Raw genomic sequence first — 16,983 nt, forward strand, 5'->3', positions numbered from 1 at the left:
AATTCAGCATCATTTAAAGGCCTTCAGAAGATGACATGCTTTGAAATCCTACTGGTTGCTGGTCTTCCTAGACTGGATCGGGGCATCTAATGCTTCATGATTTGAAAAGGCAGAATTAGATGTTTAGATAACATAACCTCCCTGTCTCCAGGACAACATTAATCTAACATTGAATGTATTCTTGTGATCTAAAGTGAATGAGTTAACTTCTAAAAAATTCTAGTTTTCTCTGGTGTGCTGGGAGGACTGTTGTCGATCTAGAAGCAACAGTTTATTTAGAGTCTGTGCCACCTGAAGCCTTTTCTGCACTCTTGTGGAGAGGCGTGCTTGTACCGTAAGGACCAGTAATAGTTGAGCTCACTAACAAAAAGAAAGTGAAGCAAAGTGATGTGTTTTCTAATGTAGAGTAGCAACACTGTCACTGCCTGAATACTCACTACTTGCTCAGTATTGGCTGAAAAAAACTTGATTTCTACCTCCATAAACATCTTTGTGGAGAGTTGAAACTTGCAGTGGCTTTAGAAATTGAATCTTGTTTTTATCAAGAGTTGTCTTTATATTTACTTGCTTAGACATGTTTCATTGGCATTTCATACTTCAAAATTAGAATACTATTGGAAAAGCCTTCTGTGTTTGATATTTCCTTTAAACAACATTGGTATGAAGTACAAAAGTGAATGTATTATCCTTCTTTCCTTCTTTCCTTAGTAATTTATATTTCGGCTTAATTGCAAGCGTGCAATAGTAATGAAGGGTTAGGGTTTTGGAAACTGAGTATTAAAATGGGACTAAAGTGTAATTAAAGCATCAAATGTTGTAGGAAAGCTAATGATCTGTTGTGTACAGAGAACTTAGTTATTAAAAGTGGCTATCATTTATATGAAGGTGCTCTATAGAAACAGGCATGATGCAAGAGGCTTTGGCAAGGGCCTTTCTTGCAATACAAAGCAGTTGAGTTTGTGATTAATTCTGTGATTTGACCTTTAGTTATATATTTGTCCTTCATTAAAACAGAGAGAATTTAAGAGAGATCTACGTACTGAAATGAAAACACTGACCCTATTAGATATTTATACACTTCATTTTGCAGTAGTACAGTGTTTATCCAGGGTATGTCACTTACTCAGAATCTGATACTAAAATACTAAAAGCTTTCATGACCTTTTACACCTCTCTCTGTGTTTTAGACTCCTTTGTTTGGATGGGCCAATTCAAAAAAGCCATTTAAACTAGTAGCACATCTTTGAAAGAAAACATGGGGAGAATTGAATTTTGACCACTGTGCCACCTTGCCACCCCTACACTTGCTGCTCTAAGGTTCATTTCACAATGTTGTAGTACTTGTTCTGTTGTCATTTGGTCTTCATTTCATCGGGTCTTGTAAGATTTTATTTTAAATTTCACAATTTAAGCTTTTATGGGAATGATTTGAGTTATAGTCATTGCCCCTCATATTTAAAGCTGTAAAGCCTGTTACATTTCATTGTAAGGATATTTTAAAGGGCTTTCATATCCATGGAAAACTACCATGTTGTTAAATAATTTCAAGGTCTCCTTTGTTTTAGACAGCATGTAGTGTAAGTTTTAGGGTTTTTGATTTGGATGAGGCTAATTACTAAATCCCCTTGTTCATGTTCTGCAGCATCAGTGAAATTTATACTTAGTCACTGCAGATTTGCCTTTTAGGAGAAATATTAACTATAATGCGGGGCATTTGACTGTGCGCCAATGTAAGAGCAGCAAATACAGAAGTGCTGCATAGCACAGTAACAGTGGCCACTGTGGGATCCTGTTTCATTTAAGTACTTTGTATTGTGGTTTAAATTAGTCAGCTGCTTGAAACAATTTATTGTATGTATGGTGCACTTGCAAATACTGGGTTGAAGTAGCAGCAATTTATTACATAAACTAGGAAAGGGGATTCTTCATTTGATTTCCTGTACACATTTAGGAATGTTTGACTGAGTAGCCTGTGTGTACAGTACTACAGTAAGAATCAGACAGATTTGTCTCTCATTTTAAAATTTCTTCAGCCTCTTGTTCTTGACAGGTTTATATTCAAATGTCAGGTTTAAATATGTTCAGTATGATTTTATATTTAAATGTAATATCTTAAGTGATTGTCAATTAGAAGGTAAACTTACTGCATAACAATATTACAATTAATATTACAAATTCAATTGAATTAAAATGTCTTAAGTTTTATTTAATGTATAAGCTGCTTTGTACCTGGCCCTTTTTAAATGGTTTATTATCTGTTCATAATTGGTATTATCGTCTAGGCCAGTGGTTCTCAAACTTTTTGGACCAAGTACCACCCCTAATCCAACCAAAGCATCCAAGTACCACCTACAAGTCATCATCTCATAGGAACCCCAGAAATTGTCAATGACCAACATGAGCGCGTGTGCACACACACTCACACATACATATAATAAATATTATAATAATAAACTTTATTTGATATAGTGCCTTTAAAGGTGGCTTCTCAAAGTGTTTTACAGGAAAAAAAAAACATTAACAACAACTAATAAAAAAGCACCATTTCAGTGAGAGGGGTGAGCCTGTTTAGTTGAGCAAAGCAGATGTGAATTAATTTTTCGAGCCTTGATACAATTCACAACAGAGTCTAACAGAAATTAAATCGTCAGGCAATTTCTTGACGGCAAAGGTCTCACGGTGGATGTTGTAATGCGTACATTAATTTCTGGAGCAACCTCTCTAATTTGTGCAACTACACCGTTATGTCGGCTTGTCATTGCTCTAGCACCGTCTGTACAAACTTAGACGCATTTTATCCAGTCGAGGCCATTCTCTTCGATAAATTCATTCAGAAGCTGAAATATGTGCTCTCCTGTAGTTCCTGTTGGTAGCGATTTACAGAACAGAAAGTCTTCATGGGACATGCCCTCAAACTCGTATCTAATGTAAATGAGCAAATTGGCCAAATCGACTACAGACTCATCTAATTGCAGTGAAAAACATCTGCTCATCTTAACGCGCTCTATCAGTGTAATTTTGATATAATCCTTCATTTCAACAATTCTATGAATGACTGTCTTTCAGGGGGAGGGGGGCAGCAGGTCGAGCTGTTTAGCATTTTTTTCTCTACACATAATACGTGTCAGCTCTTTTGCCAACGGTAAATAAGGTTCTTCAAAAATAGTGTAGCTTACCTGCTTTAGCAATACGCAAACTTGCATTTTTCCACGTTTCCGTTTTTATTTCCGTATTTATTTAAAGTTTTTATTTCATGCGCATGGGAGCGAAACACAGAGACACTCGGTGTATTTTTCTCAAATTAGAACAGTTCTTAAATATTTTTCTGTTATCACGCTTTCGTGTGCTCCCAAGATTACCTGCGTTCGTAGCACGTATTTCTATGCATTCCTGTGTTTACAACGTTGGCATTGTTCCAAAATCACGCACATCCTCCTTTCTCCCTATTTGCTGGAGATACAGTAGCTTTTTTTAAATACAATTGGTCACTTGCATCCGTAGCACGCATTCCTATAGAGTGGTATAGAATTACAGAGTATCTCTTGTGTCCACTGAAGTATTAGCGCCCACTGTATCGTAGTACGTAGGCTGCATATTCGACACGTATTAAAATGCAAAATATGAAAACCCGTCCAGATTTTTCAGCGCACACGACACAGTTCCAGGGTCATTTGGCGTACCACTTGGCGGCACGCCACGTACCACTGCTGGTACGCGTACCACAGTTTGAGAACCACTGGTCTAGGCCAAACCTAAGAGTCTGGGCAAGATTTGAACGGATTATACGATATGAGTATGTTTTTACCAACCTTGTCTTGGTTATGCTGTTTTAAAGGTAATTTTTATTATAGTTTCCTCCAGAAAAAGTGGAGTTAACGGTTATAGATTTTCATTTTGTACAGTAGGCCTAGCTGATGAATATTATATCTTTTTATATGTTTTGTTTCTATTCACTGTTAAGATTATATTTGACAACTAATGTATTCAGTCCTATTTGTCCTCCTCTTCTTTAGGGAAATTGTATTTGTTTCCAGACTGTGTAATTAACGTTAAGATCTGTATTATGTAATATGTAAGAGACAACAATAATATACACTCAGGCTATTCACTGATTGCTGATAGCACAAAAATAGAAATCTTTTTGTAATGTACACATTTATGCGCTAAATCATATCCTTCATTATTAGTTTTAATATTTGGTGAAAGTGATAATCTCGAGGTTTTTCCCTATTCAGTTTGTAGATTTAATTTTCCAGTCTCTTCAATGCCAATGGATTCAGCCCAGTTTTCTCTCACTGAAGCATTGTAGAGAGTAGGTTCACCTGACGGTTACCTTGGTAACCAAAGGCTAGCATTTTCCTTTCACAAGTTTTTATATTCAAGGTACATTAAATGAAAAAAATGGAAATGGAAAACATCTTTCATGTCTGTTTTACAAAAAGTAAAATTTAAATCCATTCACTTCAAACTCATTTTTCCTTGAATACAACACTAATCTCTGTTCTTAAAGTTGTAAAAATCAAGTCTTGTCTCTTGTTTGACACTTTTCTCATTAAATTACTTGACCCTGTTCTTTGAAAGACCATTTCTAAATGTTTTACTGAATAATTTCAATTTGGTTGTCTGAGAAATTGCTTTACCTAAGGAGCCTTTCAGAAAGACTTTTTTTTCCTGTTTAGATTCCATGTGTTTACTCTTGAACAAGTTTCTAATTTTGTTGTTGTGTATATGCGGATATTCATGATTCATGAAGGGTCTCTCTTTAATCTTGTAAATCTTTCCTTAACTTATTTTCTCTTAAACACCAAATATATCAAATGGAGATGAAAATAGTGCATTGCAAAAATCTTCTCAAAATGTCTTGTAGTTGTGCCTTTTTCAAATAGGAAGTTTATAGATTACGAATGATCTGCTCCAACTACTAAAGGTAATCCTGATAGCATGTAACTGAGGTTTTTAAATAAGATTCTCAGTTGCAGAAGTATTCAACCTCTTTGCTGGTTTTGACGGTCTCTGTGTGTGATCAAAGTGGTTTAACTTCAGATTGGATGCCCCTCTGTAAATTCCCTCAAATCCTGGATTTCAAGCCACCACACACTGTGATATGATGGATCTAGCACGAAGACCAAGGAGCTTTTTAGTCAAGTCATGGATAAGGTGGTATAGAGGCACAACTCATGTGAAGGTTAATTAGCTCTTTGAGTACACTAAAGTGCATTATTCCACCTAATCACTAGATCAGGTTGCCCTTCTACACAGCGCAGTCAGACAGATGAAAAACTAGTTGGAGATGCCACTGTGAAGCCGAAAGTGACTGAATGATTTACAAAGATATGTGCATGAGATGAGAGTTACTGTTCATGTATCACCAATATGCTGGTCTGTATGGATGAGGGCAAGCAAGACTCCTTTACTGAAAGACTCAGTTTTCATGGTCAGACAAGACAAGCATGAACATTTTTGTATAAATCCAAAGCATTATGTCTGGCACAAACTCAACACAGCACATCATCCAGTCAGTGCTATCCCAGCTATTGAATATGGGGGTGGTAGTGTCATGTTATGGAGATGCTTCTCATGACCAGGGGCGGGGGAGCTTATCGGATGTGAGGGGAAAATTGATGATGTTTAGTAAAAGGTTTTCCTTTAGAATTTGCCTATAGTCACCCAGAAATCTAAAACTGGTTTATAAATTCACATTTTAGCAGCATGAGAACTTGAACAAAGCCCAAGCCATACTGAAGTGGTCTGACAAGAAAAGTATGAATGTCTCTGAGTGGTCAGTCAAAGTTCTGATTTGAGTAGATTTATGGTGAGGCTTGGAAAACCGGAGATTCATACATATCATTTGTTAACTTATCTTCTTTGCAGGCTTTGCTAACATTCATGCTTTTCACATATAAAAGAATTCAGTTGGATCATGACACTTGAAAATCATAAATACTTGCATTTCATCAAAATGTGATCTTATTGGCAGGGGTGGATGCTTTGTTAGGTTCTGTAGTCATCTAATAGAAAACTAAATGGAGGACTCCGAGAATGCCGCTGACATCAACATAGTATATCATAAGTGTTTTTAATCATAAGAATGTTAAATGATTTATGAACCTTCCTGATTGGTATAGAAGTATTGGTATTGAAACATTTTGTTCCTGGAGGCAGTTCAGTGCTCAGGTATTTTCTTGGTTCTGATTTCATAGTAATACCCTCAGGATATAAGTACTGCTCTTCGAACTGGGTGAAACTGTTTGAAAGGCCGGACACATCAGTCTCTCGAGTCACACGAGTGACTGCCCTACACATTTTAATATTAAATTAAATGTAGACATTTGTGGTTTTATTTTCTCCTGTATATTGGAAATAAGTATTGAATTAAAATCTTAGTATTATTATAGAAAGGGTTGTCTTGGGGTGAAAATATTATTTTTTCTTTCTGACAGTCCACTGCATAATCCTTGAAGACCCCCTTAGCTCTCTGGAATCTTGGGGTGCTTACGTTTCTGTTCAAAATCTTTTATGTTAAAAGTTTCACGATAAGGTCCAGCAAGTCTACAAATTTCTGTAAACAAGATCACAAAAGAAATCACAGTGTTACATAGGATAAAAGTATGCTTTACTGAGGTTGTAAGAAAGAGTGACATTTCTCTCCAAGGATAGTGCCAGATATAATTTGTGTAAGTTCTGCAATTTATTGCAGCTAAATATAAGGAAATAACAATGTTTTTAATTGAATACACCATCTTGTAATTCTGTTAATAGCCTGCATTATTCCTGATTGTTTTGGCGGCATTCAAGATATTTGTATGTCTTATTGACAGCATTTACATTTTAAAATCTGAAGTTCATTATTAAATTCATTCTTGTGTAAAGATTTACACTAATAAGTAGATTTCAAATCGTAATTGTGAAACAGCTACAATATACTTACAGTTTAGTATTTGGCCTTCTTTTCTAATGCTGGCTGAATAGTTTTCCCTATCAGTTCTGTCCAGGACATTTTCAGGAAATGGCAATAAAACCATTAATGCCACATGTATTAATTTCAACTGTTAATCCCTAATCCCAGTGCCACCTTCTTAAAGCTCCCCTTTAAAATTTAGTGCCATTCCTGCAAAGATTAAACAGTATTTATAGTCCCTCTTACATTAATTACTAGTTCATTTTGATATTCTCTTCTTTGTTTAATTTAGTTTCATTCCCTGCAGAACTGATGGTATTTTTCTTCTTGTATTTCATGTGGCTGACTGCTGGATGACACCTGAACATAAAGTTAATATTAGAAAATAGAAATGCTTACATACTTAGAGAAGTATTTTATGTCTGTTTTCAGAATCTTCAGAAAAATTCTGCTAAATATCAGAATAACAGAAGTATTGACCAGTGTTTTCCAGTCCTGGTTTTCTCCTTGATATTTTAATTGAAATGTTTTTTAAAGTATTTTAAATGTAGAGCTCAGACAATGTCAGGTTCATAAGGAATGATCGAATAATAGTTTGCCACCCTTGATGGATATCACAGAAATATTTTATGATATAAATGAAAAGGTGTTGGTTGATAAGCACACAAAGCAAGTGGTGAAGCTGATGATGCAGTTCTATATACTTTCTTTTGAAGTCTACTTGGTCTTGAATCAAAAATGAGTTTTTATTAAGAATAACATATGGACAGATAATACAACTGAGTTTCATAAGTTTTTCTAATTAAGCTGCAGCAAGTTGCCACAAAATGAAAGTGCATGGAAGCAATCTCTTGATGGATAAGCTAACCGCGTTTGATGAATAGTGAAATGGTTCTTTAATAAATCAATGGAAAATAAGCAAAACGATGAACACTAGGGAGGCGAGTAGAGGAGATAGTATGTATAATCCATCAATGCATTCCTCTGTTTGACTCAAGAATCCATGTTTGAACTGTAGCAATACTTCTCTATTGGTGTATGCACAGAAGACAGTGTTGATACTATTAAAGTGCTTCCCTCAATAGCTTTTTACCATGCAAATGTTTTGAGAGCAGGAGTTGAAAAAGAAGCATAAATTTAACTGTATACAAGTCCAAGATGTACAGTATTGAAGAACTTAGTGTATTTTTAGTAAAACTTTGTTTTTAGATGACTAAGGCAGATGGTTAAACATATAATAGATGGTGTTTACCTTGATTGTTTTTTTTAAGTTAGCATTTCTGTTTACCACATGTGTTGCCATATTGTACCAGTAAGTCTAATTATACTGAATAGTTTGGTTGACACTTCTCACAGACTTAAGAAAACAGTACATTTTTAAAATGGCCTAGGTCAGATTGACTTTATAGAATTACTATAATTTGAACTATAAAAGAATATGAATAGCCTGTGCTAAAAATGTTTTGAGATTGAGTATGAGAGAGAATTACAGATGCTAACTTTCATTGTGTTACAAGATGTGCATAGTGTGTTGAGGCATACAGCTCAAACCTTTTCTAGGCAAACCTTTTCTGCTCATTTCAGGAAAAAAACATTCGTACAGATTTTCAGAAAGTCACCGAAGACGACAAAGCACCTGTGTTCAGCAAGGGTCTAGATGGAGCAGCATGGATGTAATTTCATACATTACACTGTATCTGGCACTTCCTGCCTTCACATCTCAATGCAAATGAAAGTGATACTTACTGTAATACTCGGAGAGCAAACCTTTCTGGGTTATTAATCAGATTTTGATTGTGATAAGGAATGAAAAAAAAAGCCTTTGATAGTACTGAGAATACAAATGATGCTAGGACAAAATGTGTAGTGGTGAACTGCTGCTTCTTGCATTACCTACTGTATAGTTCTAGACATTTTTAAAGAAATATACAATTTGTTTAATTTTAAAAAAATTATGATTGGAGGCCTTTTGGCCTATGTAGTTTGTTGTTGTCAAGGGATTTGACATTTCCAGACATCTTGTGAATGTAGCCTGGGTATTAGCTTTTGAGAAATACTGGCTCCTTTTCTGTTTGAAATGTGCTTTTCCATAGCTTCTACTTGGGTCTTCTGGTTGTTGTTTCACTGTTGATATTAGTGTCCATTGGATTGTCTGTGACTTTGTGACTTTTGAATTTTGTGCCTCATAATGTACTATGTTCAAGACTGAAAAGATTCAGCCAGTGTAGAATATAGTCTTGGAATGTACCCCTATGATTACATTTTTAATAGGTAGCTTTTTTGGGCTCAGTCTCTCCTGTCTTATGTTTGTAGTTTTCAGTTACCTGCATGTAAAACTTTGCACTTATCTACGTTTAAATACGTTTATTGCATGAGTTTGCCGAGTAATTATGTAAATATCAGTGTTTCGCTCCCATGTACATTAAATAAAAACTTCTTTTAACTTCTGAGGCAGACTCCTGAAACGGGGAAAAATGCAAGCTTGCAGATTGCTAAAGCAGGTAAGACCCACACTATTTTTGAAGAACCTTATTTACCGTTGGCAAAAGAGTGTCACACAAGGAAAGAACTTTGTAATAAAAAGAATAACTGTGACTTCTTAGAAGGTGGAAGCCAAAAAGAAATATGCTGGGTATACAGTGTAGGAATTATGCCTTGCAGGGAGTGAAATTCTGTAGGGTTGTAAGGATTCTTCCTCCTGTACTTTTAAAACTAAATCACTATGAAAGACTGTATAGCCCAGCAGTTTCATACTAGACAGGTCTCCTGGGACAGATTAACTTTGTGACAATTGGGATCGTACGTCCACTTAAATGGCGACTTGACCTACATTTTCAAAAAATCCATTCAACTTCTTGAACCACTGCACTGATTAAACCTTGTTTTGGGAGACATCACTAGCCAAAGCTCTGTGAAAAGTTTACACTTGAAATATTTCTATGATCATTTGATGGTGATCTGAATAACAGATCATAATCAGATGCACACTGTTCAAAACCGTTAAACTAATTTCAAATGAAGTGCTTACCATTCTAGTGAATATGCCATTCGCACCTGATGTGCTGCCCTTGGTATGTATGCCAAGAAGGCTACAGTACCACCATCGCACATCTCTCTTGGCACTTATACATTAACTGAATTTGGTAGATTTCATGAACCCCCAAGGCTCTGTCTGCCTTGCACCTCTCTAGTTACTGTGGTAATGTTCCTGTCCACAGCAGGCCATCAACTGCTTAGTGAAATGTAGTCTCTTGTGCAAACCGTTCCTGTTCAAGGAATATTTGGCCAGTAAACTCCAAACATGTTGGGTATATTTCTAGTGACAATGCAGTTGGTGTATGAACCGCTGTGGCTGTCTTCTTTTTTATGAATTCAAACTGCAATTGTCTTGGGACATTATGGACTTTAAATTTGACAGGTTTCAACCCTCCTAAAACTCCTCTTCCTAAAACTGCATCTCACCGGTTGAATAGGTAATGCATGTCCACACTGGGTGGTTATGTACTTGGGGATGTGTCCCTCAGTTAGCTGTTGCTCTTCAAAAAGTGTTTGCTTTGTGAACATCAAAGTTGATGGGTATAAGTCTAGTTTCCCTTTAGTTCACTTGCACTTCACTCAGGTGAGTGAGAAGTAACATGGAAGCCTTCAAAACTGCTTAGTTTTTAAATTTACTGATGCGTTTGATGATGCTGTGTAAGTGTAAGACCTGTTAGTGGTGTGAACCTCTTTATTCCTTTTTGCCAAGAAGTGCAAATTTCAAATTCCATCTCAAAGGTGCAGAAAACAATCTCAGGAGAGAATGTACAATTTTATCGTGTTTAGTTTTAAAAAATCAGGAAATCTTTATTTACACATTCCTGTATTTTGAAAGTAATCCAGTCCCAGATCCGTGTGAATGTCCTGTTTTTTCCCCCCATTTAAATCTTGGTTTAAAACCTCTCGGAAACAGACTGGCTTTGAAAGAAAAAAATTCTGAAAAGGAGTGCCTGCTGAAAGTATGTCACAACTTCTAAATGTCTGTGTCATGTTGCCAGGAACTTAAGCCCTGGACCGGTTCCATTAAACATTTTCCCACAAAGTGTGTGAGAAATTGCAGCAAAAGACAGCATTGGCAAGTGTTGCACTCAGACAAGGGTTTCTACATCTTCTGTCTGTTTAAAGAACCTTATTTGCATTTAAAAAGTAGAAATTGAACATGTTTTTTGTGAATACAGGCAAAGCTATTCACATTTTGTAAATGGCACCTATGTCTCTTACAGAAGATTTGTACTACATTTTAACATAGGTTTGAGTTGACTGAGTTCCTAACTAGTTATAAAGATTGAAATGGTTTATTTCTGGAAGAAAATGTGAAAACCAGTTAACTAGCTAAATGTACATTTAAACTGTGTTGACTTCAGTTCACATGGTAAATGTTAAATACGCACTTGAGTACAAAAACTTGCACTTGTTTTTGAAAATGGGACAAATGTAGACTCTGGGTCGGCTTACACGCAACATCTCCACTATCATCTAAAGCAGGGGTGGGGAACATGGGACAAAATCATTTGGTCTGGCCCTGCCAAGGCAACCGCAGGCGTAGAGCCTGGCGATAATTCGATAACGCTAATTATTGCGATATAATTTTCCTCGATTATAATTTTAACAAAAGTTCGATAAATGTTTGTGCTTTACGCACTAAATACTGCGCGAGTGCGCGTGCGTGTTGCAGACCGGGCAGCTAACAGATTTGTTTAATGTCTCTGCTGTTTGGCAAGTGTTGTGTTCTTAAAATAAAGAGTTGTTTTATTCACCAATGCCAGGCAGGCTGGGAGTATACACGTTGCGAAAGTGTTAACGCAGTGTTTTACGAACTGCGGGATGAAGTCAAGCAATTCATGGAGGTGAAAACCTGTCAGGAACTCAATGATAACAAGTGGCTGATTGATCCACTGCACTCCAGACTGACCGACTCAAACCTGGAAAAGCAGTTGCGAGTAGCAACATCATCAATACTAGTTAACATCACACGCCTCGCCTAAGAGAGGCAGTTCCAGCCATCACATTAGGGGTGAGTTAATTAAATGTTTGACCAAATATAGCAGGCTAATTTTTTAATTGATAATTTTGTATGGCCTGCGAATGATGTTGTAAATATCCAAATGGCCCTTGGCAGAAAAAAGGTTCCCCACCCCTGATCTAAAGGCTGAACTTCACTTTGTGCCAGCAGCCATATCACCCTGCAACTCACAACTGGCAACCCACTGAAGCTAAGCAGGTGTGAGCCTGGTCAGTACCTGGATGGGAGACCTCCTGGGAAAAACTAAGGTTGCTGCTGGAAGAGGTGTTAGTGGGGCCAGCAGGGGGCGCTCACCCTGTGGTCCATGTGGGTCCTAATGCCCCAGTATAGTGACGGGGACACTATACTGTAAACAGGCGCCGTCCTTCGGATGAGACGTAAAACCGAGGTCCTGACTCTCTGTGGTCATTAAAAATCCCAGGGCGCTTCTCGAAAAGAGTAGGGGTGTAACCCCGGTGTCCTGGCCAAATTTCCAATTGGCCCTTACTAATCATGGCCTCCTAATAATCCCCTTCTATGAATTGGCTACATTACTCTGCTCTCCTTCCCACTGATAGCTGATGTGTGGTGAGCGTTCTGGCGCACTATGGCTGCCGTCGCATCATCCAGGTGGATGCTGCACATTGGTGGTGGTGGAGGGGAGTCCCCATTACCTGTAAAGCGCTTTGAGTGGAGTGTCCAGAAAAGCGCTATATAAGTGTAAGCAATTATTATAATTATTATTATTATTACTAATGCTCATGGCTTCCTCTTTGGGTTGTGTGCTTGCTGACAATTAATGTGTGCCAATTAATATTAAAGTTTTTAACTTTTGGTTTAGAAAGCCAAACTTATATGCGTTTTCCACTTTTGCTCCGCAATACAATAACATTTTGCAACCCAATATGCTTCAAAACAAATTAAAATAAACTACAGAAAATATGGTGGGGGATTTTTCAAAATGTCACCTTTGATTTTTATTGAAATGTTACTTTTTTTTCAAGACAGTTTAGTATAAAACTATTACTATTGAATGCTATTTATTACTTCTTTTTTCTGGCTTGGTAGTAATCAGAATTGATTGGGATTTTCTTTTCAGAAGTAGGTACCTGCAGAGCTGACACATCTGGTTGAGGGCAGTTACTAGGTGGGATGCAGAACCCAGGTTTAATCTGAGAGATCTGATCAGATATTTATATATACCACCTGCAGTGATACTAGGAATGTCCCCAGGCTTTTAATGTTTTTTTTTCTATTCACATGAGGCCTTTGTTTGAAAAATGGCCCGCCTTTGTTATGCGAAACGTGACTGATTCAGGAAACAGTTGGACATCCCAGTCGATGGCTAGGAACGGGGGGTGTCCGGCAGTGCTTGGGGAATTGAGGGTTTATTTCACCAGCCAGGAGCTGAGATGACTTCTGTTTAGTAGCGGGGAGGTGGAATTGAAGGGGGGGGGGTAGAGGGTTGTTTTGTTTTTTTGTACTGCTGTCACATCCGAGCCCCGGTGACAGCTGGCATGACCTTCGAGCTGCTGGGACCCATTGGCCCCATGCCAGTCATCTGCCGGAGCAAGCAGGCCTACCACTCCCAGACGGGGATTTAATTGACTATGGGAAGCAGCTGTGTAATCTGCTGGAAACAGGCCAGTGCATGTCATCCAGTACTGTAGCAGATTGCCTAGCAGCTGATTGGCTCAGTGTGGGGACATGTGACTGGAATGGCAGTATGTGCTTGTGCTGTAACACAGGGAAAGGAGATGGAATGGAGGCTGACAGTGGTACCGAAATGGGGTAGGTCTTTTTAAAGAATGATCCCTTAACACGGACAGTTTGAATGATTTCCAGCATTAGCTTGTGAATAACGGATATCTATCTGATATCCCAACCCATATGTCTAAAAGCCTTTTGTTTTCCTGGGTGCTGAATGTGCAAAGGGGAGGGTGTGTGAATGGGGGTGTGTATGGCTTGTATCTCCGTTCTTTTTATTCAGTGGCAGGCAGGGCTGGAGAAAAGGGATGCATTGTGCTTGCAAGAAGAACAGACTGATGTGCAACAAAAAAAAGGAATCTGTTTACAATAGTCAAGATTAGACTGAAAATAAAGCTTACATTTAGGATGAGAAGGCAAATGGCTTGTCTGTCGGTATCTGGAAAAGGATATCCTGAACAAAGCAGATGTGTGATGGGGTATTGCTGTTTTTCTGTTGAACCCATTTAGAATATGTGGTAGATATTTGACTCTTTGTAAAAATAGTCTTAATCCTGGGGAAATTGTGGTGTGGACATTATTTATTGGCTGAGCACAGATTAATTTGAGTGAATGGTTGCCTGCTGTGTCTTTGTAGTGTCAGATCGGCATGCTTCATTTGAGGCTTACTGCAGGGATTTTGTTCTCCGATAGCTGCAGAGGAACAAGTCTGTGCTGCACTGCTGGCTACTAAAATTGATTTCAAAGACAAGGTTTGGTGTGACAAGATGGAATCCTCTGATCTGTGGACGGGAGAATTATTTGAGATCTGGGAATATGAGAATGGAAGAAATTGTTTAAAATTGGGCAACGGCAGTTGAAGTAAATTTGTGTTGTTTTATATTAATAAGAAATGGGTTTTGCGGAAATTGTGCCCATACCAGTGATTTCCACTGAATGCTTTGGGGAGATGTTAATACATTATTTATGAAGTAGTCCTTTCTCTTTCGCTCCCCCCTTTTCTGTCTTTCTCTCTCCCAATCCCTTTGTTACTATAAGTGACGACCTTTTTCATTAGACTTGATGATACAAAGAAATGTGTATTATATAGTGTTAAATAATTTCCATGTTACAAACTGAGTGCCTATGTAGCTTATAATATCAAGATTATAAGATTATGCAGCAGCTTGTCCTTTGCTACAGCAGACATTTTTGGCTCAATAGCTGAGGCTAAAGCATATACATCTGTTTTTTTTTTATTCCAGCCTAATGCAAGATTCTTTTCACCTGTTTTACCCCTTATAGAAATACAATGTGTAATAACCTGGATATTACTCCAATATGTGTGAGAGACTTGTCAAAAAATGATCCATGTTCGTTCTGTTCAGGTTTTTATTGGTCTTGGGAGACCTACAAGAAGGCATTTCTGTTAAAGACAGTTCTGTTGCTTCTTTGTTTGGTATTGTAGGCCTAACATGACAGATTTTACTTAAAATATTTATATTTATATCCTGCAGCACCAAGGCAATGAATTGTTTCTGTGTTGCCATGATTTTTTGTCATGAAGGCTAAAGCAGTCTTTATTCATATTTTTTAAACAGCTTGTATCTTAATTATACTTTTTGTTGGTGCAGTAATTTTGCAGTTGAATAAATCACAGGCCTATTTTTAACCTCAAGATATCATCATCCTTGGTGAGTGTCCACTCTAAATGAAATGAGTCACTCTTTGGGTCCTTGTATGCTTCTATTAAATTATCACTGAGATCGGATATTGGTTGAATCTCACTGTTTGATTTAGCAAAGCGCTTTTTTAACAAAGACCTTACTGTTTTGGTTTTCCTTTGATTCAGGGCTACACTTGTTTCTCAGAAGTATAGTGACTAAGTATCATATGTCCATATTTGCAGTTTTATATTCACTTGTTAATATAGTAAGTACAGTTAACAATGATGCTTTTCTCTTAGAAGTAAGGATGACCATTTGAAAAACATTCAGTGCCTACAGCATCATCCAAACAAAAAAAAGCTTTAATTGTGTATTATGGTAGGAATGTGATAACTAGTAGTTTTGTAAATATTATAGATTATAGATCTTAATATAGATGAGGCTCAGAAATCAAAACTGGAAGGTTACTGGTTCAAAGCCGAGGTTGGGCTTGCTGTTGTCTTACTATTTCAGTCATTGTGCCAATAAAATGCCCAAGTGTGTAAGTGGGTACAAATGTAAGCGTTTTTATACAAGTTTACAACATAAGTAAAAAAAACATTGGCAAATTGAGAAAAGTTCTCATTACGGTATACTCAAAAAAGTCCTAAGCAGCAAAAAGGTTTTTAACATTCACATAAATGTGTGAGAAGTAAACAGAAGCCATGCACATACTGTAACCCTACACAAGTGTGGAATTATTCAGTTTGGGGTTGCTGCATTTTTCTTTCCGTTTGGATGTAATGGCTAACACTCAACATAACAAGCTCTAGTTAGCAAGCTACTTTTTGGAGGATCACCTCACCTAATATTTTGAATTGTCTAACATATGTAGGAACTTAAGTTCAAATATAAGCCTTTGTACACAAAAGGTTCTGTCTTCCTAAATACATTATACCTGCATTCAGGCTAATTGTTATCAGGGTTTATTGTCATGCAAAAGCAAAAGAAAAATGTATTTGGGTGGCAAATGATGAAATGCTTCATAGTTTTGATATGAATTTGTTTCTCTAGAAAAGGAAACTCGATACTCGTTTGGAGGTAATCCTTCCATACTGGGCATCGTTCATCGCACTTTCCTTTTCTTACTTAAATAAGGCAGTTTTGGAAATTTATTTTTCTTCTGATTTATGTGAGACCATATAATGAATCACCACTTAAGTTTTAAGTACTTGCCAAGTTTGGGTTTGCCACCTATCTTTGTTCTTGGGTATAAACTGTGTCACCTTGCAAGTGGGGCAAATGATGTATAGGCAAACATCTCTCGCCCGCCCACCTCGGTTTTGGAGACATCACAGGAAAAACAGTCCTGGATTTAGAGGTCCAGTATCGACCAAAGGAATTGTGCGTCCCTTAGTACAGCACTGTGAGCCTGCAAGCACATGCAGAGCTGCAGAGGTCTCCGTGTTGCTGAGAGTCCAGAGAGACCTGAACAACTCATGCCGCCCTGTTGTTCATCGCGCTCAGCCAATCTTGCGTCACTGCTTGGGATCCCAGGTCGCAGTCAACAAATGACGTGACCTAGGCTTCAACACGCAGTCTGGATATTCGACCTCAACCTGTGCTTGGGCAAGCGCCTTTTCAGGTTGAGGATTAAAAAAAACCCAAAACAAAGCCTTTAATAGATCAGCAAAGCATTTTAATGCAGTGTAATT

At 37.5% G+C, this 16,983-nt stretch overlaps 1 protein-coding gene across 5 annotated transcripts in view; it reads left to right on the forward strand.

Moving 5' to 3' along the window:
- The window catches only part of apc (APC regulator of WNT signaling pathway), a 76,188-nt gene that overhangs the window by 2,931 nt on the left and 56,274 nt on the right, over positions 1 to 16,983 (forward strand). For 2 of the 5 annotated variants that reach the window (XM_015337711.2, XM_006627009.3), the window contains exon 1: positions 13,619 to 13,727. The exons of 1 other annotated variant lie outside the window; for it this stretch is intronic. The gene's annotated coding sequence lies outside the window, so the exon portion shown is untranslated. Of the gene's footprint in view, positions 1 to 13,617; positions 13,728 to 14,026; positions 14,123 to 16,983 lie in introns of those variants that run through there. 2 more of the 5 variants (XM_015337724.2, XM_015337717.2) reach the window with 2 other exon arrangements.

The sequence above is a fragment of the Lepisosteus oculatus genome, chromosome 3 (assembly GCF_040954835.1).
Source record: "Lepisosteus oculatus isolate fLepOcu1 chromosome 3, fLepOcu1.hap2, whole genome shotgun sequence".
Taxonomy (NCBI): Eukaryota; Metazoa; Chordata; class Actinopteri; order Semionotiformes; family Lepisosteidae; genus Lepisosteus; species Lepisosteus oculatus.